At 32.0% G+C, this 27,352-nt stretch overlaps 2 long non-coding RNA genes across 3 annotated transcripts; both read right to left on the bottom strand.

The window, feature by feature from the left end:
• Positions 1–1,190: 1,190 nt before the first annotated feature.
• On the bottom strand, positions 1,191–3,617 carry LOC127736109 (uncharacterized). Its single transcript, XR_007998804.1, has 2 exons — positions 2,234–3,617; positions 1,191–1,592 (listed from the first exon to the last, which is right to left on the bottom strand). It is a non-coding gene; the product is annotated as an uncharacterized LOC127736109 (long non-coding RNA).
• A 2,498-nt stretch (positions 3,618–6,115) lies between these two features.
• Positions 6,116–26,254, bottom strand: LOC127736092 (uncharacterized). Of its 2 annotated transcripts, none has more exons than XR_007998799.1 (3): positions 26,198–26,254; positions 15,174–15,318; positions 6,116–7,975 (listed from the first exon to the last, which is right to left on the bottom strand). It is a non-coding gene; the product is annotated as an uncharacterized LOC127736092 (long non-coding RNA). The 2 variants fall into 2 exon arrangements; XR_007998798.1 differs by lacking the exon at positions 26,198–26,254 and adding an exon at positions 23,864–23,896.
• Between the last annotated feature and the right edge of the window lie 1,098 nt (positions 26,255–27,352).

The following is a 27,352-nucleotide window of genomic DNA, read 5'->3' as shown; positions in this document are numbered from 1 at the left end:
AGGGACTTCGTCAGAGATTGAGAGTCATATCGTAATGCATGGTGTTTGTCTCTTTGTACATTTGGTGTCGACGGCAGTCTGTTAAATGTACAAATTTAGAAGACTTCTGGGGATTTAAAGCTGGGCATACAGTTCTCTCATCTCAAAATGCCTGTTATCTCTTGAGGGTAAAATATCTGTACAAGTATTCCCCTAATTCCTGGTATCTAATAGCAGTTTGATCAACTTTGAGACCTTGCTTAAGACTTATATCATACTTTATGTTAAATTGCAAGTGTATTTAATTGATTACGATGATAATAATGGATTGATGTTTAATGTCAAGTGGATAATATCACATGCTTATCGGGACGAGATCGAGTTTATATTATATGAATATAAACCTTGCTTAGTACTAGATTAACACGCAGAGTAGCATTTGTAACATGCAAGTTCATAAAGTAACAGAATAAAATAAAATGCTCTGCTGCGCAGAGGTCGAACCCTGAACAGTTGGGGCAAGTATGGACACAACATTCAAGCTTGATACAGCACTGAATTTGGATTGTGATTAAATATTTGACACAGCATAGGTTTCTGACACAGAATGAATGTGGTCTAAGAACTTAAAAAATTTTAATTTACCTATTCAAACCATATTATTATTTGCTTTTATATATAAATCAGAAATAACCAATTTAAAATGGAAAATTTTAAAGAAAAAAAAAATCTCTCCCCCAAATTTTTTGAACCCCCTTATGATTCATCACTCCCAAACTCAATCCCAGCCTTCCCTTTGTGGTATGGTACCTTGCTGTACAATTTCAGAGAGATCCATACACTTGAACACAAGTTATTGTCTGGAAACTAGAAAAATGCTTGTTTTAGGCCCCTTTTTGGCCCCAAATTCCTAAACGTTGAGGGGATTTACCCCCAAACTCAATTCCAGCTTTCCCTTTGTGATATGGAACCTTGTAGTACAATTTCATAAAGATTCATACACTTACACACAAGTTATTGTCCTGAAACTAGAAAAATGCTTGTTTTTTGCCCCTTTTGGCCCCTAATTCCTAAAATTTGGAGGCAATTACCCCCAAAATCAATCCCAGCCTTCCCTTTGTGGTATGGTACCTTGCAGTACAATTTCAGAGGGATCCATACACTTGAACACAAGTAGTTGTCTGGAAACTAGAAAATGCTTGTTTTAAGGCCCCTTTTTGGCCCCAAATTCCAAAACGTTTAGGGCAATTACCCCCAAACTCAAACCCAGCTTTCCCTTTGTGATATGGAACCTTGTAGTACAATTTCATAAAGATCCATACACTTACACACAAGTTATTGTGCTGAAACTAGAAAAATGCTTGTTTTTTGTCCCTTTTGGCCCCTAATTCCTAAAATTTTGAGGCAATTACCCCCAAAATCAATCCCAGCCTTCCCTTTGTGGTATGGTACCTTGCAGTACAATTTCAGAGGGATCCATACACTTGAACACAAGTAATTGTCTGGAAACTAGAAAATGCTTGTTTTAAGGCCCCTTTTTGGCCCCAAATTCCTAAACGTTTAGGGCAATTACCCACAAACTCAAACCCAGCTTTCCCTTTGTGATATGGAACCTTGTAGTACAATTTCATAAAGATCCATACACTTACACACAAGTTATTGTCCTGAAACTAGAAAAATGCTTGTTTTTTGCCCCTTTTGGCCCCTAATTCCTAAAATTTTGAGGCAATTACCCCCAAAATCAATCCCAGCCTTCCCTTTGTGGTATGGTACCTTGAAGTACAATTTCAGAGGGATCCATACACTTGAACACAAGTAATTGTCTGGAAACTAGAAAATGCTTGTTTTAAGGCCCCTTTTTGGCCCCAAATTCCTAAACGTTTAGGGCAATTACCCCCAAACTCAAACCCAGCTTTCCCTTTGTGATATGGAACCTTGTAGTGCAATTTCATAAAGATCCATACACTTACACACAAGTTATTGTGCTGAAACTAGAAAAATGTTTGTTTTTTGTCCCTTTTGGCCCCTAATTCCTAAAATTTTGAGGCATTTACCCCCAAAATCAATCACAGCCTTCCCTTTGTGGTATGGTACCTTGCAGTACAATTTCAGAGAGATCCATACACTTGAACACAAGTTATTGTCTGGAAACTAGAAAATGCTTGTTTTTAGGCCCCTTTTTGGCCCCAAATTCCTAAACGTTTAGGGCAATTACCCCCAAACTCAACCCGGCTTTCACTTTGTGATATGGAACCTTGAAGTACAATTTCATAAGATCCATACACTTACACACAAGTTATTGTCCTGAAACTAGAAAAATGCTTGTTTTTGCCCCTTTTTGGCCCCTTATTCCTAAAATTTTGAGGCAATTACCCCTAAAATCAATCACAGCCTTCCATTTGTGGTATGGTACTTTGCAGTACAATTTCAGAGGGATCCATACACTTGAACACAAGTTATTGTCTGGAAACTAGAAAATGCTTGTTTTAAGGCCCCTTTTTGGCCCCAAATTCCAAAACATTTAGGGCAATTAACCCCAAACTCAAACCCAGCTTTCCCTTTGTGATATGGAACCTTGTAGTACAATTTCATAAAGATCCGTACACTTACACACAAGTTATTGTGCTGAAACTAGAAAAATGCTTGTTTTTTGTCCCTTTTGGCCCCTAATTCCTAAAATTTTGAGGCAATTACCCCCAAAATCAATCCCAGCCTTCCCTTTGTGGTATGGTACCTTGCTGTACAATTTCAGAGAGATCCATACACTTGAACACAAGTTATTGTCTGGAAACTAGAAAATGCTTGTTTTTAGGCCCCTTTTTGGCCCCAAATTCCTAAACGTTTAGGGCAATTACCCCCAAACTCAAACCCAGCTTTCACTTTGTGATATGGAACCTTGTAGTACAATTTCATAAAGATCCATACACTTACACACAAGTTATTGTCCTGAAACTAGAAAAATGCTTGTTTTTTGCCCCTTTTTGGCCCCTAATTCCTAAAATTTTGAGGCAATTACCCCCAAAATCAATCCCAGCCTTCCCTTTGTGGTATGGTACCTTGCAGTACAATTTCAGAAAGATCCATACACTTGAACACAAGTTATTGTCTGGAAACTAGAAAAAAGCTTATTTTTGGCCCCTTTGAGGCCCCTTATTCCTAAACGTTTTGGGCAATTACCCCCAAACTCAATTCCAGCTTTCCCTTTGTGATATGGAACCTTGTAGTACAATTTCAGAAAGATCCATACACTTACACACAAGTTATTATCATGAAACTAGAAAAATGCTTGTTTTTTGCCCCATTTTTGGCCCCTAATTCCTAAAATTTTAAGGCAATTACCCCCAAAATCAATCCCTGCATTCCCTTTGTGATATGGAACCTTGTGGTACAATGTCTGAGAGATCCATACACTAACACACAAGTTATGTCTGGAAGTTACCAAAATGCTTATTTTTGACCCCTTTTTGGCCCCTAATTCCTTAACTGTTGGTACCATAACCCCCAAAATCAATCCCAACCTTCCTTTTGTGGTATTGAACCTTATGGTAAAATTTCATAGAGATCCATTCACTTAAACTAAAGTTAGAGTGCGAAAACCAATGTGTCTTCGGACAACGACGACGACGCCGTCATACCAATATACGACCTCAAAATTTTTTAGTCGTATAAAAAGACATGCAAACTTCCCACACACATTTTCCAGACTGGACCTACTAGTCTTCATCCTACGTGAATAGAGGAGAGGCAGCCATAATGTTCAAGTCTTTGGTTTGACAAGAGCAATGTCCGAACCAACAACCTCCACACGACCACCGAGGTTATCTTGTTAATAAAGTGACATTTAACACATGGATCAGCTGGTAACCAGTTTTAAATGTTATCCTCTCATGCTGAGCAAGCAATAACCAATGACTTCAAAGGCAATAATTTTAATCTTAAATCAATTTATTTATTTGTAAGACAATAACAGAATATTCAATATAACATTTCAGCCAAAATAAACAATACTTGCATCTAGGGTTTCCCTTCCTTGCCTAAAACGCCCACTCTTATTAGCACATTTTGTAGAAAATGAATAACGACAAAATTGTAGGTGGTTTTTATATACTTGTTATACTAGAAAAAGGAGAAAACTCTAAGCACATATAGTTTTTGCTTTTGCTCCTGGCTGAATGATACCTTAGGGAACTGATAGTTCAGAAATATTATTAAATGAAAGCTAATTGTATTGAAAGTAAGTAGAAGTGTAAGCATATATTTGTTCCACCTAACATTATTTCCCCTTGAAACTTTGTTATACCAAATGCTATATCTGTACCTGTTGGAACAAATATTCTATACCCCTTATACTGGAAGGAACGAATTCTGTACTACTTGTTCCAGTGGAAAAAATATTACAGAATATTTCTTCCATATGTTACTTATATACAAAATGCCACAATATCTGTACCCAGTGGAACAAATATTCTATACACTTTTATTCCCTAAGGAAAGAATTCTGTTCTTGTTGTTCCAGTGGAAAACATATTATACAGAATATTTCTTCCATTTGGTACTTATATTATGAAGGAACTTCTATTTCATGACAGAAGCAGTTAAAAACTTGGTGAATTGTCTGATACCTTCTATTTCTCAAAGCTAATCCTCAAGGTTTCCTGAAAAAATATATATTGTTGCTGATTTAATCCCTTTCTTATCCATATAAAAAATGATCCTAGGATCAGAATATTTATTTATAATGTATAAACTATTCTCTTTTGTACTTGTGAGCACTGAGTTGTAATAAAATTGAGAATGGAAATGGGGAATGTGTCAAAGAGACAACAACCCGACTTTCAATTTTACAATGTGAACTTTAATCAAAATGTATTTGTACAATGGGCAAAGAAACATACAAGTATCATATTGTTTCTCTTTTCCATAACTTCGTAAGTAGAAGTTCATACATCATGCACTTCTGTCTGCAACTTGAAAATGTTTCAATTATTTTTTTTTTCTTTTCAAGTATGGCAATACACACATCATTTTGTAAATTTGATATCTGAAGATATATAACTAATTAATTGTTCGACTTGGCCACAGAGAGGATCTAGAAAATGAACTATTCCATGTCTACTCACTTTTAGCACAGATAATAGAAAGAGTGAATTAAAGTAATAGGATTTAGTAGTATCCACTGAAACAACAGCTACAGTATACTAAATAGGCTTAAGCTAGCAGTATTGCAACTTTTTAAATATTCAATACTGCTATCTAAATCATGTTACACCTCACACTTTTTGTTCAAGTTAGGGAATTTTATCCAATGTCAAAAGGACAGGTTTTCAAGAATTAGATTATTCTGGTTGAATATTTTCCAGCATAGTTATTTTTGTGAAAGTTAACTTTAATAACTCAAGCTGAATCATCTTTTAATATTTGATTTTTTTTTGACAGTATGAATTATAACTGAATATAGTATTCAGTTCTTTAAATACCCTGTCCTATAAGTGTACAATACCCTGTCCTATACATGTACAATACCTTGCATAAATGGACCCTTTAAAGCTTCCTGTACAAATGCATATATTTCTATAATCTTTCTATGAAATCTTCTACGATTTTCCTGTCCTTGTCATCGGAAATTACATCTTACTTTGTACAAGGAAATACTTAAAATTGAATAACAAATAGAACCCACATATAACTGTATGGTAATATTGATCAAATATTGAATACAATAAATATCAAGTTTTGTAGTAAAATGATAATATTTCGTAGAAAAAGGAAATTATTTATTTCATATGATAAGCCCAAGATATTTTAGGTAATTTTATTCCGGCATGTATTGTACACACAACTTTAATGAGTTAGTTTTAACAACTTTGATTATCCTGTGAAAAACGACATTAGATGTATGTATGTATGTATTATTGCATGTTTGGTGTATAACACAATTTTAAGTTACTTTGGTAATGTCCTCTCAAAACAGCAAGAGGAACTTCACTTATATGCTTTTATCATTCATTGTTTTATAAGCCATATGGCCAAAACTACAAAATTAGGTGATTTGACTGCACATTATCTATTGCACAAAACTCTTATAATAATCCCCCCCCCCCAACCCAACCCAACCCAACCCAAATCACAAACAAAATCTGTGCAAAGACTCAAATGAATCTTGCCAGTGTTTGTCTTTTGTTTTATCTCTGTGCTTTTATTTATCGGATTAAATGTAGATAGCAGCTCTTTGATATCATCTATCAAATTTATTCAAAACAATTCAAGACTCAGGGTCATTTAGAGATTAACATGCATATAGTAAAGACCTTTTTTTTAAGACTGTATGTCAAACCCTAGATGTCTTTTGGTTTTTGATGTGTACCCAAGATCTCCTTTTATTCATCTTGATAAGAAAATCAGTAGTTGAATGTCAAACAGGTTTGATAACATTTAATGAGCTTTTGTTAAAATTTAATACTATACAATGCATATATTCTAACATAAAAGTATAATAGAAACTATTTAATAATATTTAAACCCCATTATTACTATTTTACCATGAACTTTCAGCCGACAGAGTCGAAAGAAATATTCTTAAAATAAATACTTATACATTCAATGTTATAATGTCCTATACATTTAATTTGATAAATATATATATATACGAGTTCTTCTTTGACAAAATTTTCCATCCCTGACTTTAAATATGCAATATTTTATCAGCTATATTTATGCCAAACATAAGCATATTAACACTGTACCAGTTTTTACAACTTTTTATGAGATATTCTAACATTGGGGTATTTTCCTGGTCTATGTGCCAATAGTAAATTTTTAAAAACCATAAAAAATTGCCAATATTTAGATTGCTTTTACTACTTTGTTGATCTTTTAAAATAACTTAAAGATATGATTGATAGGTTTCACTTGAACTTTAATTAATTTATTCCATCAGATTTGTAAAGTGAACATATTCACACAACATATTACATGTAATGAACCACTTTAAAAAAAATAAGGATCTTTAGTGTCAATCTATCAGACCAATCTAACAGATCCTTCAATGTCAATCTATCAAGTCCCTTTAGTGTCAATCTACCAGATCAATCTAACAGATCCCTTTAGTGTCAATAAACAGACCAATCTAACAGATCTCTCAGGGTCAATCTACCAGATCCCTTTAGTGTCAATCTACAGTCAATCTATCAGATCCCTTTAATGTCAATAAACAGACCAATCTAACAGATCTCTCAGGGTCAATCTAACAGATCCCTTTAGTGTCAATAAACAGATCTCTCAGGGTCAATCTACCAGATCCCTTTAGGATCAATCTAAAAAGATCCCCTAGAGTCAATCTATCAGATCCCTTTAATGTCAATCTAGAGTCAATCTATCAGATCCCTTTAATGTCAATCTAGAGTCAATCTATCAGATCCCTTTAATGTCAATCTAGAGTCAATCTATCAGATCCCTATATACTCAATCACCAGATCCCTTTAGTTTTAATCTTCCTGTCTTTTAGAGCTAAATAACTTATTACACTTTCAAATCTTATTAAGTTGTAACAGACTTGTACTAATTAATAACTGTCAATCATTATGATAATGTATCATAAAGTGTCAACCCTTGTATTATAACTTTTAAATATAAACTAATTGATGAATACACTGGGTCAAAATTTTATAAGAAAAAGCTTTTCAGTTGATAACCATTCACAAATTATCAAAAAAATAATCAATCAAAAGTGTACTTTGAAAATAAAAATCAATACATCATTATCATAATGCAAACATTATGTTTGAAATTGAACCAATGCAGATTAAACCACAAAATTTCTACCACGCAAATATTCTGTGTGGTTTAATTTCTTACTACAGTGTGTGTAGGACAGAGAACTATTCCAAATCCTACTCTCCTGGGTGACTTCAATGACTTTGTATTCTTGGTATTGCGCAATGTCTTTGATATTGCCTCTACTTTACACCCCCGTTTCATCTTCAAATGAAATCAGTCACTGCAAAAAATGAAAAGTGATTAATAAATTTACAGAAGAGAGGGTAAGATTAGATTATTTCTATTAATTTAAGACCAACCAATGCTTGAAATGTATGGGTCAGTCTAAATTAATCATTATCCCTGTTTCAAAGCCAACTAATTTTTTTTTTCTAAAGCTTTTCCAACATTTGTTATAGACAAAAAAGACAGCAATCTGTCTACAGAAACCTTTTTTTAAACTTCCATATTCTTCAGACACACAATAATATTAGAACAAATCATAATAGGTCAAATATTCTTCATTTTAAACAATTATGGTACTACATTGTATATACATGATATACAGTTTTTTTTTTAATTTCTATCATGAGGTGGCAATTTTTAGCTTTTGCAAATCTGCTGATACTAATGTACCGGGTACTATAACAAATTATAATGATACTTGCATAGGATTTTAAAATCTTTTGAAGGTACATAAGGTCATTTACTTATTCATATTATTTGAATATAATATTTCTTATTAATTATTCTATAAACAGGTGCCCATTTCCATCATTGATGATTTATGACGTTATAATGTTGACGTTAATAAAGGTCAATAGTGGTCAATCTCAAATGTCATGACTGTTCAAATATCTGATAATCATGTTTAATTGATTTTTTTTTTTCATCAAGATAAATGTGATTTGAAAGTTTTCTGTAGGTGTCAATGAGAGCCTAGGTGGCATTTAAGCCATCCTGTTTTCCACACATCCATCACATAACGAAATTTTGATTAGCACTGTAATACCAATGAGGAAGTGAAATATATAGATTTTCCTTTGGGTCATTGAGAATATGTGTGACTTTTTTTATTTGAAGACCTTTCATGCATTTTCTTGCTAATTTGGTTCAACAGCAAATTAGAAAAAGTAATGAATGACTATAAATGACAAACACTAGATGATCAAAAATTTGAAACTTGCTCATTTGTGCATAGCTTTAGTAAAGTGATTGTCATATATAGTGCAGTGATGTCCTTCTTTTGATTAATTTGGATGTAAATATATCTCAGTGTTTCCAAAGGGACCATCTCATTTTAAAACACAACTTTTATGTTTTTCTTTTGCAGTTCATAAAAATAAGTTCTGTTTCTGTCTTTCCTAAACTGCTTTTGTTTATTTTGTGTAAATGTGAATTGTTAGTTGTTAAAGTTGTATTCAATGTAAAACATTGATGGTCAGCCTTTTCCTGAAACTTACAGGACAAAAACATTACCAAGATAGTTACTCCAACAGAAATACATTTACATACAGACTTCAGATTCCACTACATTTCCTATTTTAAATAAATACAATGTTTCAGTTGAACATTAAAAGAAAATTGAAAAATTGTTAAATCCTGACTCTTTGAATAATAATTTTAACCAAATTATAAGAAGGAAAAATAATTTTTATTTGGTTTTCATAAAAGTAAAAAGCAGTACATTTACTGGCCCAATTGTTCACTGTCCCATCTTAGTTCATTTCAAAATACACACTAATATGGTATTTCCATAATTTAATTTTTAATGAGAAAATAATATATGTATTCATTTTATATATATCTTCCCATTTCAAACCTTTAATTAAAATATATAGAGATAGAGCATAACTGAAAAACAACCACATCATAACACAACAGAGACTGGATTTTCCTGCACTTTCTATACTAAATTCACACCTATTCTAATAAACTTGGACTTAGTCCTCATGGAATATTCATAAGAACAAATAATTAACAGAAAACATGATCATGAATTAAAAATTAAAAAGTACTGTCAATTCCATGGTTAAGAAATTCCAATTAAGTTTCCTATCTGAAAAACTACTTTGTAAATATATTTTGTCAATGTGTATCAAGCAATTATTTCAACAAACTCTCTTTAAGGCCCTATAGGTGTAATACCACCAAATCATAGTTCATCACATCCGGTTTCATACGAAAAAGGGTTGAAAAAAAATTATTCCCTTGAATTTGACAGTTGTAGGAAATTAATCCTACATTTCATTGCAGTAAAAAAATTCTGAGTCATAAACAGATATCTTGGGTGTTTCAAAGCACCATTCTTTTTTTATTTGGTGTTTCTATAAAATATTTTTAAAACTTGAGGCTACATGGTTACTAAAGCTTGTAAACAGGAAAAAAAAGGTAAAAATTTTGATTGGTTAACTTCCAGTCATGGTTATTACCTTATATGCAATGAAATGTTATGGACAGGATAAAATTTTACTCAGGCCAATTTTATGAAAATTTAACAAAGACTAATAGGAAAAAACAATGGTGGTATTACTCCTAAAGAAAGTGTTATTTACTACTTTGTGTGAGGGGAAATGGAAATTGAGGTATGTGCCCCCTTTTCTTGCAGGAGAGACAGAAGTCCAGGCTAGTCTACATTTTCTCTTTTGGTAATGTCTCTTTTCTTCTTCCTTTTTGGACTGTTTAATGGAAATAAAAAATAGGGCATCTCTCCATTTGGCTGTCTGAATGTTTTTGCTGCATTGACATTTTTTACTGTAAGGGTTTATAAAAGTGAGGGTTTATTAAACACTGTTTGCTGAGTGGGAGATTATTTAGACATCATGGTTTTATCTTGGTTTTTTTTGGTTTTTTTACCTTACTTATACGGAATAAGCAGTCTGTATTCAAAAGAAGTTTTATTTCCTATGTGCAGGTATAAAAATCGGGTCAATTGAACATTGTTTTATCCGACTATAAAAGTCTTGGTCATTTTAATTTTTCTTTTTTGAGGGAGAAAGAAGAACTGACAGCATGTTAACCCCATCCATGCCAGCAATTGAAATAAATAGTATTTAATAACCCCAGCCATGTCAGCAATTTAAATAAATAATATTTTTAAGACATTTATGTATTCCTTGATATAGGCTGAAAACAAGGAGTTCCTGTCAAAGTATACCTCCCACTTGTTATTAGACTTGTGTAAAACAATTCAAAACTCAATGGGTATAATAAAAAATATCAAGGAATTGTCAAAGTTCCTTACTACAGAACTGAAGCCGAGTAAAATGTATGAAAATTATACAGACAAACCGACAAAAGTGCAGATGAATAAATGATGGATGGACAAGGCTATTGCAGTTTATCGTTTTTGGGTTTGTTATAGCACATAAGCTTTTTTTTTATTCAATTATTCATTTTTTATGGTAAAAAAGGTAGTTTTAGCATCTTTCAACAAAATACAATTTTATGTAAGGTTTGTGTGCATTACTTTATCAAAACTACATAATCAACAAGTATTCACCATTTTTTCTTCTTACTCTATACCTTTAAAAAAATTGGAACCATCAAAAACAAATGAAGCAATAGAATATTGCCTAAAATCCTGTAATTAATAAAAAAAAAAGTTACATGTTAAGTGGGTGTTAGGCTTATGAACACTGTAATCTAATGTTATCTTAAAGCAAAGCATTAACAAATTAACCTAATAAAAAAGGTGAAAGTGCTACTGAAACAACAGAATTTGTAATGTAAATATGCAAGTTTTGGCTTTAAAAGCACATACAAAAAATAACACTAAATGTTTACAAGACTGCACAGTGTAGGTGTTGTTATTCAAGGAAATAATTGTTTGAATTGAAGTATTAACTGTAAACATTTCATAGAAAAGCAGTCACCCGAAATAATATCTGTGAAACTGTGGGAAAATAATCTGTGGCCTAACTTGATTTAAATGATATTTTAGAAATGTGTAAATTGATCTGTAGATATAGAATATTAGAATCAAAGTGACTTTTTATAATATTTCAAGTTCAACTGTTCCTGGTGTTTTAAAAGTATTAGTATTTTTTACAATTATCAAGTTTCTGTTACAGTTTCTTGACAAAATCAGATTGCAATGATTCCTTGTAACATACTCATAAGTAATTAGTATTTTAGTTCTTCATATCATTTTTTATAAGCCTGTCTTTGAAGTGACATATTAGGGTATACTGTAGTTCATCAGTCTGTCCATCCAGACATTTGTCAATACTTCAGATAAGGTGAACATACTGTGTATTATTATCATATACATATATACCGCTATATATATATATATGGGGATCACATTTTTGTGGATTTCGTGGGTAATGGTGAACCACAAACTTAAGTGTTTAACTAAATACAAATTTCATATGGCCCAGTTTTTCATTTGTGTCACTGATTACGTAATTGAAAAATAAAAGAAGAATGTGTCTGAGGATACGAATGCCCCTGCTCAAGCTTCAAACAAACAAAAATGGGACGGATGGAAGGACGGAAAGACGGAAGGATGGACAGTAAAGGGTAACACTTAATGCCCCTGTTGCCGACACTGGGGGCATCAAAATTTTATCTTCAATCCATTTTTTTTTAAAATTATATAAATTCACAGTAGGTAAGAAATTCATTATATTATCAATTATTCCAAAGTTAAAGTCAAATTACTCTGGAATGATAAAATTGGAAAAAATCAAAATCCAAAGGGAGCTTTCTTCTAGCAATCCTAAATTTCATGAGACTTGGTTAAAACAAATTTGAATTATTGTCTGAATGTTGACAAACGTCTAGATGGACGGACTGATAAACGACTGTATACCATAATACGTTACTTCAAAAGACAGGCTTATAAAAAATGATATGAGTAATCTAAAATACTAATGAGCATGTTACAAATAGATGCAACAAATAAACAAATGATTAGATCAGATATTCATAGAAAACTCAAACTAACCCTTTTTATGAAGAGGAATTAATCTTTACTGTGAAAAATTATATCTATGCTAATCAAAATAGACCCAACTGAGGCAAGGACTCCAACAATATCAAGTTGTGCATATTAAAAAATATCCAAATGAGATAACTCCAAGATTACTCTAAGCATATCACAGTCTATCAGAATGAGATGAAGTCTCCTTTCAAAAGACCCAAGTAAGATAAGGACATCATAATAGTCCATGCATTAAAAAGTAGACCAAAATGAAGGAACGTCTAAAATATACTTAAATACAGAATTCATTACATCAATTGTAATTGCTTAAGTTGAATCATTAGATTATAAAAGTCCTAAAAAACTACCTTGAAAGTTTATGTGGTACTCCTCTGGGTTTTCCATTTTAAGAACTTAACATTACAACATAATCATTTCAACCTTTCGGAAGGTTCTGTACACAGAACATTTTTTTCAGGGTACTAATTCTCCATTTTGCAATGCACACAAATTTTAAAACAATAAATCTAACAGGTACCCTAAAAAAGACTTAAATCATAATGTATATCTTTCTCTTTTACAAAATTTGCCACCACCATTAAGGAGGGTCTGGATGACAGGGTATTCTTTTCTTTATAATTTAATTTTTATACCATTTTCTCTATTCTTTATTCATTTTGCCCATTATTCTCTATTATTTACAATTTAGTACCCCATTACTCTCTATTTACAATTTAGTACCCCATTACTCTCTATTTACAATTTAGTACCCCATTACTCTCTATTTACAATTTAGTACCCCATTACTCTCTATTTACAATTTAGTACCCCATTACTCTCTATTTACAATTTAGCAGCTCATTACCCTCTATTCTTAATAATTTAGCACCCCATTATTTTATATTCTTTACAATTAAGCACCTCATTATTCTCTATTCTTATTTTTTGGTCCTTCATTTTGCTCTTCCGACTTAGTATTCTCTAATCTTTAAACCCCATCCAGACCCTCATGAAGAGACATGAATATTCTTAGCCTTGGAATATTATTATGGGACTTGTTTTCCTTCACTTCATCTATCCCAGTAAATAACCCATAAACTCTAATAATTACTTATTAATTATTCATCATTAATGTACATTTACCGTGACCATTTCAATGGCAGACTTTAATTACTTTCTTTTTATGATTGTTCATTTTTAATAACTTAAAAGAACATATACCATTTTCGTTTTCAATAAAATGATATATATATATTCTATGTATGTCTAATTAACTTTTTATCGACAACAGGACTAGCATAAAAGAGAAATTAGAACAGGTACATTTTGTATGTCAGAATGATGTATATCAATAAAGAAACTACTGCTTTAGGCTATACACAACATTTCAATCTGTATTCACACAGGTGAATCTATGCTATACCTATCCTAATTTTGGAACTATTAATCTTGTTTTATTGTCATGAAATCGGATTATTGTTTTATTTTTGAATGGGATTAAGATGTAACATTAAATAGAATTTTATTCTCCATAGTCTAATCACTGTTCTTAATATAAAACATTTTCATGATCTATAAATCCTGAATTAAATGTCAGTTTATGAATACTAATCTGATAAATTGAGGAAGTTTACTAAATATTATTTTTGTTAAGTCAATGCAAAAATCTCCTTTACATATGTGTGGTTTATTGGTTCACCACTTACATCAGTCAATAAAGCCAGTATTCAAATTGGTATTCATATCTGCTGTTGTTGCACCATTCAAGCAGAGAATATTGTGGTTTACATTTTTCAATCATGTTCTATAAAAAAATTAAAAACCCCTTCTGTTGAATTTGCTCGTTTTCTTAATGCTCCCAAAATTTCCGTTAAGACAAATATATATATTGATAAATTTCTTATCAGTCTTAAATAGTCATCTCATTGGCAATCATACTACATCTCCTTATTTCGTATTCAAAATATAAATGACAGTATATTACCATTTGTGGGACATTTTTAAACCTTGTTGTGACAGTTCAAACAAAGTGATTTGTATACAATGCCGATGTCAGATAACTTCATAGATACATATTCACATTGTATAAAAATTATATTTCATCCACAAGCAATGCCAATGGGCTCAATCAGTAATAAAAATAAGACAGGCAAATATAATCCAATTAAGTTGCACTTCTTTCATTCCTTGTGTGTACATGTACTCTATTATGGAAATCTTAAATATTGTCAAGCTTCCATTTTTAACAGATGAAAGAAAAAAACATTTGTACAGTTGATATGTAAGAGTCTAGATGTCTTGTGTTTGAGGTGTTGTTGAGTAGGTTTTGTATTGGTGTTTGAAGACCTTGAATTTTGTAACAGAATATCTGATGCCTTAAAAACTGATAAAATTGAATGTATAGTGTCAATAACTTAAAATATGCTGAGGGAAATTAATTCTTGTACAAATGGAGCAAGTACTGTAGTCAATTACTCAATCATATACACTTGTTAATGCCCTGACTTTTAACCTGTAATATGCCGGATAATACTTTTGGACTCAAATCTGTTGCAATCTTTTGTATACTTTCGGAAGGAGTCGCTATTCTTTGGTTGTTTTTCTCCATAGGTTCTTCATACATTCTGTCTTTTCATTTTGATGAATAACAACACTTCCTGCAAAATCGTATAATTTTATAGAGCATCTATAAAAATATCAAAATATCAATATTTTTGCAAGTTGTTAAGAAAAGAGTGTGGGCGAATAGGCCAATATTTGACTCAAAATAATAATAGCCTTTAATAGCTGACTATACAGTATGGGTTTTCTCATTATTGAAGGCCGTAGGATGACCTGTAGTTCCTTGAATCCACATCAATTGAACTCTATTGGAAAGCTGTCTCATTGGAAATCATACCCTTTCTCCTTATATTGATGTCACAGATCTTACTCTTTTGTATAAATGCAAAGCTAACAAAGTTTTTCTACCTGCATCACACAATTATAATCAATATTGCAGACAATGTTACAAATAGGGTTAATATCCTGTATGCCTAAAACAAACCCCTGCAGCCAGTGAAAATGGGGATCAACGAATACGTTGATGACCTGAATGAGGATAACAGGAATACTTCATTACAATACAGATAATGCCAGATAGAATAGAAAGGAAAAAGAAATGTTTTGTCATAATAAAGGCCATAAATGTGGAGTACTGTGGTTTCGTTGGGTACCAAATTTCTTCATTTTGTTGGAATAGGGAAACAGCAAAATATAAATTTAATTAAAAACAAACTTTTGCAAAACCAAGAAATCAAATATCTACAAAATTTCATTTTTTTTCTCAATCCATGAAAATTGCTACCCACGCAAATAAAGGAACCCACAGTAACAAAATGCATAACTGAAGAGTTGTCCATGTACAATTGAAAAGCTAATTGCTGATCTAAAAAATATGAACTGAATAATGAAGCTATACTGTCAATGTTAACATAATATTGAATATCTAACTACTTTAAGAGATCATTGTCCTACCTATGTAAATCAATAGCTTACAAGTACTTACTGTAAGCATGTTTAATCAAACTAACCAGTAATATTGGAGGATTTGTTTCCTCACTCAGCGTGATGTGCTACATAAATATATTGGTTAGATTTAAAAGCCATTGAGCGATCTGTAAAATTAAATCCTGCTAGCCATTCGCCCTCGAGTTCCCTTAGTGGTATGCCAAAGGAACCGATAGGAACCATTAATTAATAGTATGGTTGTACACTGTCATTTAATGGTAAAACTGAAGGTGAAGTTATTAATGAAGCATCCTTTTCATCAATAAACTTGTATATTTTTAAACATGTATGTTATGTCATTTTAATTTTTCTTGCCCGTTTGTTTTCAACACTTAAAATGAGTCTTGTGTTTCCTTTTGGGATCAAAAGTGAACTCTTATTCTGTATGCTATAATACAATTTTCTTACTTATATATTAGTTTTTATTGTCATTGTGCTGAAACCAGATTTGCAAAGTTCTCCAAATTTTTTTTTAGCCTAGTGGTCATTTCTATTTTGCCCACCTAGACTACAAATCTGGGGTTCCTAGTGAAAATTTGGTTGTCCTGTAATTTGCAGAAAATATTTCAGATCAATTATTCCCATTAATGAAGGTATGAATAAGATTACAAATTATCACAATGATAATATGGTTCCATATCAAATATTGATATACAATGTAACCAGGGGCTATACTTGTAATGTCTGTGACCATGCATGATTGCTGTTTGGTCCTACAAAGTTTTATTTTGAAATAAATTGGCAGTAATATATTAGTTGTTTACAGGACTTTCTTTTATTTTCTTTTAACTTTAACTAACTGGTCTACTTTCTATTCTAGAAATGGAGGTAGCCATGTCAAAGGGCATATTGAGTTTTAATCAAAATTTCAATGGTTCATTTCCAAATTTTTCAAACTTTGATAACAATTTTCTAGGCTATGTTATATTTCTGTGGTTGAAATTAACACCTTGTTAAAAGTTAAATACATGTTCCACAATGTACAAAATAATTTACATATTTGTAGAAACTATGTTCAACTGGCAAATTGTGAAAAAAAAATATTTATCATTGTTTATAAGTTTTCTTTTATATCAAACTTTAAATGCTCTAAATTCATACGTTGTCAATTGAATTCAATTCTTATAATCCTTAAATGGAGAAATCTTGCTAAGTGAAAAATTATGAAACAATTTAGTAAGCCATGTAAGATAAAGAGGACCTCTTTAATTCATATTTCCTATTTATTATATCGTGTACATGTATGACATAAATGGCTAGTAACATGATGCTTGTATCAATATTAAGTAAAATAGATATGTCACTTGTACTGATAATTTACTGAATAGATCCAATTTTGTCTGGTTAGATTTCTGCACAACTAAAAGTGTATTGTTTGATTATTAACCCATTTCCTTCCAATAAAATCTGTGCAAAACCAATACTAAACTTTATTTTTGCTTTGCTATTACATGTATTGATATTTTCATCTATAAAATAGCAATATTATTCCAAAATAGCATAAAACGTCCCGTTTATTTAATAAACTTGTCTGTTTCTGAACTACACGATCAAATGAAGCCATTTTAACCAACCCTGTAGCCATAATGCTTTATTGATTTTGCAATCATTGTCTATTTTATACAAACATCTCAGGACAAAATGTAAAACACTGTATTGATCTCTGGTTGAATGATGACGTCAAACCTTTACGTATGGCTTTCTCTCACAGATCTGACCTGAATTCTGTCTGTACTATATTCAGGTCTTCTTTCACTTGTCTATTTTCTGATTTTTTTCAATATCATGCCACATAATTTCTTTCTTTCTCAAATTTACATGGAGACTCTTTTATATTTTCTGTTATATCTTTATCTATGACCCTACCAAACAGCTGTTTTGGACATCTTGAAAAGTCAAATTGTTTGCCTCTTTTTTGACAATATATGTTTTTTCTACAGTTATTGTTTACATAATTTTGCATGAACCTAGCTAATGCCTACATTTTCATTCATGAAATCTTCTCAATGATTTGAGAAATTTTAGGTTCAATAAGGCATTTCAAGCATTGCCTGCTTTTTATTCTAATTTTCTAATTGTTCTTTTTTTTAATGTGAAGGTTCATGAAGGTTCAAATTGGCCCAAAAATTTTACTCATTATCATAAAACTTGATGAGACTTAAAAAAAAAAACTGACACATATAAAATCTGGGCATATTACATCAATAATTAAGTCACTGTGGCACTGTAGGTGCACAAATTGCAAACGAAAATTGTAAGTTTGAATGATTTTTGACAGTTTTTGGTTAAAAAAACCAATAGCCACATCAAGACCACAAGGTTTATCTATGAAAAAATGTGTACATGTAAATATCTTTTCATAACAACCTTTTTGGTCAGAGGGTATATTCCAATGTTTCCCAGAGAGGGTATATTCCAATGTTTCCCAGAAAGGATATATTCCAATGTTTCCCAGAAGGGGTATATTCCAATGTTTCCCAGAGAGTGCATATTCCAATTTTTCCCAGAGAGGGTATATTCCAATGTTTCCCAGAAGGGGTATATTCCAATGTGTCCCAGAGAGTGCATATTCCAATTTTTCCCAGAGAGGGTTTATTCCAATGTTTCCCAGAAGGTGTATATTCCAATGTTTCCCAGAGAGTGCATATTCCAATGTTTCCCAGAGAGTGTATATTCCAATGTTTCCCAGAGAGTGCATATTCCAATGTTTCTCAGAAAGGATATATTCCAATGTTTCCCAGAAGGGGTATATTCCAATGTTTCCCAGAGAGTGTATATTTCAATTTTTCCCAAAGAGGGTATATTCCAATGTTTCCCAAAAGGGGTATATTCCAATGTTTCCCAGAGAGTGTATATTCCAATTTTTCCCAGAGAGGGTATATTCCAATGTTTCCCAGAAGGGGTATATTCCAATGTTTCCGTGAGAGTGCGTATTCCAATGTTTCCCAGAGAGGGTATATTCCAATGTTTACCAGAGAGGGTATATTCCAATGTTTCCCAGAGAGTGTATTACTATATTCCAATTTTTCCCAGAGAGGGTATATTCCAATGTTTACCAGAGAGGGTATATTCCAATGTTTCCCAGAAAGGGTATATTCCAATGTTTCCCAGAAGGAAGTAAAATATTTTACCGTAAATCATACTTCTGATGTTCTTTTCACTCCCTAAATCAAACAATTAACAGTCAAAAAATATTTACTTTATGTAAATTTTCATATTTTAAAATGTATTTAGAATGTCAATATTGGCTTGTTGATCAGGTATATGACTTATTCTAAATTTTTGGGCCTAACTCTCACATTTTTCCTACAATTACTCTTTGTCACAAAAATCAATTAATTTAATCATTTAATTTTTTTTCATCTTTGTTAAGGATTAGAACATCATGAGTTTCCATAAAATGCAGATTTGATAGTTATCTGAATCTGAATTGAAGTGAATTATCAATTTGAATTTAGGCTGAATGTATATAAACTTTGGTCAATGCTTGTAAAGCTGTTATTAAAAAGTATCTAAAAAAATTAAACCTGGTTTTGTGTTAAAAATAAAAGACTACACTTAAAAAAGTGTATGTCATGAATGTCAATCGTGTAGTGTTTTTTTTTTAAATCAAGATTTGAAAATGTTGGCAGCACAGTATTTTAACAAATACTATAAACTATATATTTGCTTAGGTTTTCATAAGGATTGAAGGTTTTACTTGTATAGTCATTTCAAAAGTGAGTTTAAACTTTTTTTTAAAAACCATACAGCATTCTGATAAAATATTCAATAGGATAGGTCTTAGCGACAGAGATAACAGGAATTGATAGGTCTTAGCGGCAGAAATAACAGGAATTGATAGGTCTTAGCGGCAGAGATAACAGGAATTGATAGGTCTTAGCGGCAGAGAAAACAGGGATTGATAGGTCTTAGCGGCAGAGATAACAGGGATTGATAGGTCTTAGCGGCAGAGATAACAGGAATTGATAGGTCTTGATAGGTCTTAGTGGCAGAGAAAACAGGGATTGATAGGTCTTAGCAGCAGAGATAACAGGAATTGATAGGTCTTAGCGGCAGAGATAACAGGAATTGATAGGTCTTGATAGGTCTTAGTGGCAGAGAAAACAGGGATTGATAGGTCTTAGCGGCAGAGATAACAGGAATTGATAGGTCTTAGCGGCAGAGATAACAGGAATTGATAGGTCTTAGCGGCAGAGAAAACAGGGATTGATAGGTCTTAGCGGCAGAGAAAACAGGGATTGATAGGTCTTAGCGGCAGAGATAACAGGAATTGATAGGTCTTAGCGGCAGAGAAAACAGTAATTGATAGGTCTTAGTGGCAGAGAAAACAGGGATTGATAGGTCTTAGCGGCAGAGATAACAGGGATTGATAGGTCTTAGCGGCAGAGATAACAGGGATTGATAGGTCTTAGCGGCAGAGATAACTGGGATTGATAGGTCTTAGCGGCAGAGATAACAGGAATTGATAGGTCTTAGCGGCAGAGAGATAACAGGGATTGATAGGTCTTAGCGGCAGAGAGATAACAGGGATTGATAGGTCTTAGCGGCAGAGATAACAGGGATTGATAGGTCTTAGCGGCAGAGATAACTTGGATTGATAGGTCTTAGAGGCAGAGATAACTGGGATTGATAGGTCTTAACGGCAGAGATAACAGGAATTGATAGGTCTTAGCGGCAGAGATAACAGGAATTGATAGGTCTTAGCGGCAGAGAAAACAGGGATTTTTATGTGAACCGATATTCAGGAAGAACTTTATTTTGTCTTTTGTGAAAATCATCATTGAGAAAGCAGCCAACATCACATAATTTATAACCAACCTATATAAAAGATTAAATGTTATAGGTAGCCAGCATCACATAACCAACCTATATAAAAGATTAAATGTTCTAGGTAGCCAGCATCACATAACCAACCTATATAAAAGATTAAATGTTCTAGGTGGCCAGCATCACATAACCAACCTATATAAAAGATTAAATGTTCTAGGTAGCCAGCATCACATAACCAACCTATATAAAAGATTAAATGTTCTAGGTAGCCAGCATCACATAACCAGCCTATATAAAAGATTAAATGTTCTAGGTAGCCAGCATCACATAACCAACCTATATAAAAGATTAAATGTTCTAGGTAGCCAGGATCACATTACCAACCTATATAAAAGATTAAATGTTCTAGGTAGCCAGCATCACATAACCAACCTATATAAAAGATTAAATGTTCTAGGTAGCCAGCATCACATAACCAGCCTATATAAAAGATTAAATGTTCTAGGTGGCCAGCATCACATAACCAACTTATATAAAAGATTAAATGTTCTAGGTAGCCAGCATCACATAACCAGCCTATATAAAAGATTAAATGTTCTAGGTAGCCAGCATCACATAACCAACCTATATAAAAGATTAAATGTTCTAGGTAGCCAGCATTTTTATAAATTAACACTTTGAAAGTTTGTGTTGCTGTCGTCATTGTATTCAAATACAAGCAGCAGGTTTTATTGGGAAAAATTTACAAGTCTAAATGTCAATTCCTTGTCACCTGTACTGTTTACAGGGTTCATTGGTAAATACTAGGGCTGCACTATACACTCCTCATAAATGCTTTTACAGGCTATAAGATTTTATGTATGGTGAAATGTCTCTCCTGGTTTACTGATGATTGAATGTATGTTGAAAGACTGTAATATGAACGTTTTACTACACGTATCATATAAAATTAACAGTATCAATGTTTTATGAAAATGAGGTCATTGTCAGATGAACCATGCCAGACAAACATGTACATGTTGGAAACCCCCTTTTTTTTTTACAATCAATGCTTTTCAATGGGGACCTATGGTTGGAACCCAACTTTTAAAAATGGCTGGATCCGCTCCTGACCATGTAAACTTAACCCTGATCACAGATCCATAAAACAAGGTCGAGTGAACCCTCCTGTCTGATGGACATATAGACCTTGCAAGGAACACACATCCCAAATATAGTTATCCTATAACTCATAATAAGCGAGAAATTCACATGCCAAAAAATTTTTGTTCAAGCAGTCTGAACCATGAAAATGATTTCAAGGACAACAGACATATGACAGACGGAAACTTTGTAACATAAGGCATCAATAACAAGGTCTTCTACCATCTGAAATATACAGCTTTAAACAAATAGTTTACGCCGTTGCCGCCGCCAGGTTGTAATCCCTAAATCTTGCATTCTAAGACTTTCGTCTGAAAATGCCTACATGTAAAACAATTTGTCTAGTTCTGTAATACATGCTGTAAATTCGTGATAAATACATTCTTTAACCTTGATAACTACTATAAATCATATTGATTATGATGTAAATGCTTTTATGTGTGACATTAATTTATGAATTAAAAATATAAAAGTAATATCGTAAGCCGAATATTGTTTTTTTAAATCTGATTTGAAATTGATGTAATTCATCCTGTTATCACAGATGACTAAATTTGAAGAACGTTTAAATCAATACTGCAGCAGACTGTAACTGGTAGTCAACAAACAGGCTATATAAATCCATTTAAAACATTTTAAAAAATTTGTAATTGTACGATTAATTTTGTTTGACTAATTGTTGTTTGCTTAACGTCCAGTAGCATGTTATAATGACATGAATGACGGTTAACAATTCAACCTAAAGTTTGTGCGAAGATAGTTAAGACTACCAGGAGGTCTCTTCCAGGCTTTATATCATTAGCAAGTACTGTTGAAGAATAAAAAGTGTAAGTGTGTGTTTGGGGATGGGGATTCAGAACAAACTTCTTTATAACACCAACAACCCAAATTGGGATTTTTATAAGTTTATGTGATTCTTTTAATTATTTTCAAAATATACAACCTACCTGGCTGACCATTTAAAAGATCTTTTGTTGCATTTGAAGTGAGTTCTACATGAATATGTAGAATTAAATGAAGCAGGTTTCAAAATAGTACTCAATTAATGATAGACTCTGATTTTTAAACATGTTTCACTGTTATAAACAATAAGCAAAAAATGTATCTAGTTAGCATAGTCCACAAAATAGTTTTTTGTTGTTGTATTTGAACCTTCCATCTGGGTGTTAAGCAACCAACAATTAATCATGTATCTGAACCACAAGTTATGAGGTTTCCAGTTGAGAGCAAATTCAAATGATGTAAAATATAAATACTATATAGCTAACAGAATAAGGTTTCATTAAAAATTAACACAAAACCACAAGTTGATGTACCTAGACAAACATAAACAGTTATAGTGAAGGTTTTACTGTTTTTATCAAAACTTAAACAGGTACTCAGTCAGACTTATAATGCAGGTTTTACTGTTAAACTACAGTACAAACTAACAAGTACTCAGGTCAAAATTGTACTATAATAAATCACACCAAATATAACAAGAAACTGATCAGAATTAGAGGCTACTGCCGGTTTTACTGTTGCAAACCAAAAGCAAGTAACCAGTCGAAATGCCACTAGTAATGCTGCTTCCAACAAACCATACGTCAACACCCACAGATCATAGGATCTTTCATTTGCAAAATAACTCCTATGATAAATATTAAAAAAGAAAATATATGTACATTGATTGTCAAACATAAGTAAATTTCCATTAGTCATTATAAAATTGTAGTATACTTTGATAATTACCGTTACCTTGAAATACACCTACGAACTGACATAATTGTTACACACATGTAAACACCTACATGCATTATGTGTGTACAGGGAATGTTACAGATTTAATGATAATTCAAGTGCAAGTGTAAACACATCCTTGCACGTTTGTTTTCTTTGAGAATAGAGAAGAAATAAAGGCAGAGGCTGATCCTGGTGGGGGCGTAGATGGCGTATGTCCTCCTGTGATCGGAAAAATATCAATTTTTTAGCACAAAATCGCCAATCTTTTTTCATATATATTATCTATATTTTTCTTCTTTAATAGCTATTTTAACCATTAAAGACAAGTCGTACGTTGAAAACAATCAGATAAACACATTAAACAGGCATCAAAGAAATATCGATTTGGTAAGAAAACAAAAATATGTGCTTTATTTTGTAAGTTTATAGATATATATAATATATATAGCCTTATCCTAAAAAAAAAACTAGGGACAACTTGGCAACAGAGATCCTATTTCACTAAGAAATATTCCTCTGATTATTTACTTGTTACGGCTGTCAGTCCTATATTATTTTTATAAAAAAATATTTTCCAGTTGTCAATTTGTTATCTGGTACTTCAACAGAAAGAAGTTAAAATTGAGATAGCAGTTTTTATCACGTTTAAAGACTAGTAATTTTCAAAAATTAAATTGCTTAGAATATAGTTCAAACAAAGAAACCAAACAAAAAAACTAATCCTGTCATTGAATTTTGAATGATTATTGGTGCTGGTGGGAACATTTCAAAATTAAAAGATATATCTTAAAATATGGTACAAACATGGAAGTAAGTTATTATAATGTACCAAGATGATAAATTCTCACATGGTAATTTCTTAAAAGTGATTCCAAAAGAAGCAAGTAAAATCCTGAGTTTTAGTGTTTTCATTTTGAAAAGGGTCAAAAAGTTTTGATACATGTACCAGTTCATACTTTGCCCAAGAGTGTAGTAATCAACTCAACTGTCATGTTTTCTAAAATAAATCTCAACTGACAGCAATCCAGCAATTCTTGACAATACTAAACAATAAGTGTGATATGAAATTCTGTAAAAATTATTATTACACAAGAGTTATTGTGAGCAAATCTCACAAAATGATACCCCCACCCCAACGTAAAGCAATGGCAATGTTTGTGATAAGTTAGGACGTGGAAATGTAAAATAATTCAAATCAAAATACAAAAAAATGAATTGCACAATGGAATTATATGGTGAGAAAGTTAACCGCCAATTAAAGATCATTTTATTCACATTTTAATGGAGTAACAAGTTAATTTAGTCTTAGATGCATGATTTTTTTTTATTAGTTGTTAGTGGCTTTGAACTAGCTGTCAGTAACTGCGAGTACTCTCAGATCTGTACTTAGTGTCTTTTTGTTGTTTGGATGTACAAGTACCCATCCACGTCCACTTGTATTTGTATATTTGTATTTTTATCCATCTGATGAGTTAAGCCTCTTTCAACTGATTTTTATAGTTCGTTCTTATGTTGTACTGTTACACCACTGTCCCAGGTTAGGGGGAGGGTTGGGATCCCGCTAACATGTTTAACCCCGCCACATTCTGTATGTATGTGCCTGTCCCAAGTCACGAGCCTGTAATTCAGTGGTTGTCATTTGTTTATGTGTTACATATTTGTTTTTAGTTCATTTTTTGTACATAATTTAGGCCGTTAGTTTTCTCGTTTGAATTGTTTTACATTGTCATTTCGGGGCCTTTTATAGCTGACTGTGCAGTATGGGCTTTGCTCATTGTTGAAGGCTGTACGGTGACCTATAGTTGTTAAATTCTGTGTCATTTGGTCTCTTGTGGAGAGTTGTCTCATTGGCAATCATACCACATCTTCTTTTTATAATGTTACCCGAAATTTAAATCTTTGAGTATGTTTGTGTAACACAGGTCATGACTAATTACACTTATGCCATCAGAATAGCCTTTGTTGCCATTTACTTGTCAGACCAAATTTGTTTCTAGTACCAGAAAATCTGAAAAATATTATTGTTGAGTCCTGTCCTTGTCATTGTGGTCTTCACTTAACATTCAGCCTAAGCAAAAAGAAATACCATATGGGCATTTATTTGCTTAATACCTTATGACCAAGCCATCATCAGGACAAGACAAACACTTAATGTAGGATAATGTTCATAGATGACATTTAAAAAAAACTTTAAAAATTGAAGATAAATACAATTTGTATAAACTTTAATGATTGATAGGTAAGGAGAAAGGAAATTATATTCTATATTTGGCCTTATCAATATCATTTGATACATGTAGATGTAGCTTTAGTAAAGCCTCATTATCAGTCTTTTATAGTGAAAATTACCTTTGTTCTTGTGCTTCATATTTTTTAATTTAATCAAGCTCCAGGTTTGGAACTGAGGGTACAAAATTATGTCAAAGTGATCCTCTCATCCCATCAAAGGCTTAAAATAAGGTTACAGTGACATTTATCCCCTTCACAGGCCTCTACACCTACAATATATAGTTTGCACACTGAATTACTCATACATCTAAAATTATAATAAAAATAAATAAATAAAAGAATATTAATATACAAAAAATATTTATGGTTTACTATCAATAAGATCATGTTTATACTTTTAAATATAAATAAATATTACTTAAGTTCAGACTAGTATGTACATGTAAACATTGTGTGAGAGTTTTCTTGGACCATTTATCAGGTTATCTCAACCAACCAACCTGAAAGTTCAAATTAAGAAAATATTATTACGTTTTGATTGCAGTACAACTGAATTGTATTAATTCAGCCATGATGGACAAAAAGTCTAATGTTTTTTCAACATGTTCAAGTCCTTAAAAGTCAAAATGAACATTGACTGAATTTTTTTATGTCATAAGAGTAATGGGATAACTGAAATAATCACTCTTGATTTCAATCATATTACTATTATAAGCCATTTAAAAACTAATAATTTCATTACTTCCAACAATTCCAAAGAAAACAACTCCAACATATGACATGATGTTAGTGGAAATTCTGTATGCTAACTGGTTGATTGATGGCTTATTCAGTTCATGCATTCCATATTAAAGTAAAAAACATATATAATTTTACAGATGCAAAACAAATACCCATATATTTATTAGCTGAATAATGTTCAGATCATTGTTTAATTGTGGCAGCATAGTTTCTTTGTAAGCAGAATTTATAAATTTTGGGCAAAATTAATAATGTGTGTTACCCTAACCTTATTTAAGGATATAGGTGGTGTGGAGTTTGTAAAATTAAAAATACAAAAACACCTGAAAATAATTTTGTTACATCAATTATTCAATGAGTTATTTTAACTTGAAATCTGAATACTAAAAATGTATTGTGAGCATTTGTGGAGCCAATAAAAAACAGCTTACTTTACTGTACATTCTTTCATAATAGTAAATTATCTGAGTAATCTCCCCTTATTTAATAAAATTTTAAATAATGAACCTCCAGACATTGTATCTTCAAATGATT

Source organism: Mytilus californianus, unplaced genomic scaffold, assembly GCF_021869535.1.
Source record: "Mytilus californianus isolate M0D057914Y unplaced genomic scaffold, xbMytCali1.0.p SCAF_3, whole genome shotgun sequence".
Lineage (NCBI taxonomy): Eukaryota > Metazoa > Mollusca > Bivalvia > Mytilida > Mytilidae > Mytilus > Mytilus californianus.
This window is presented reverse-complemented; position numbering and strand designations above follow the sequence as displayed.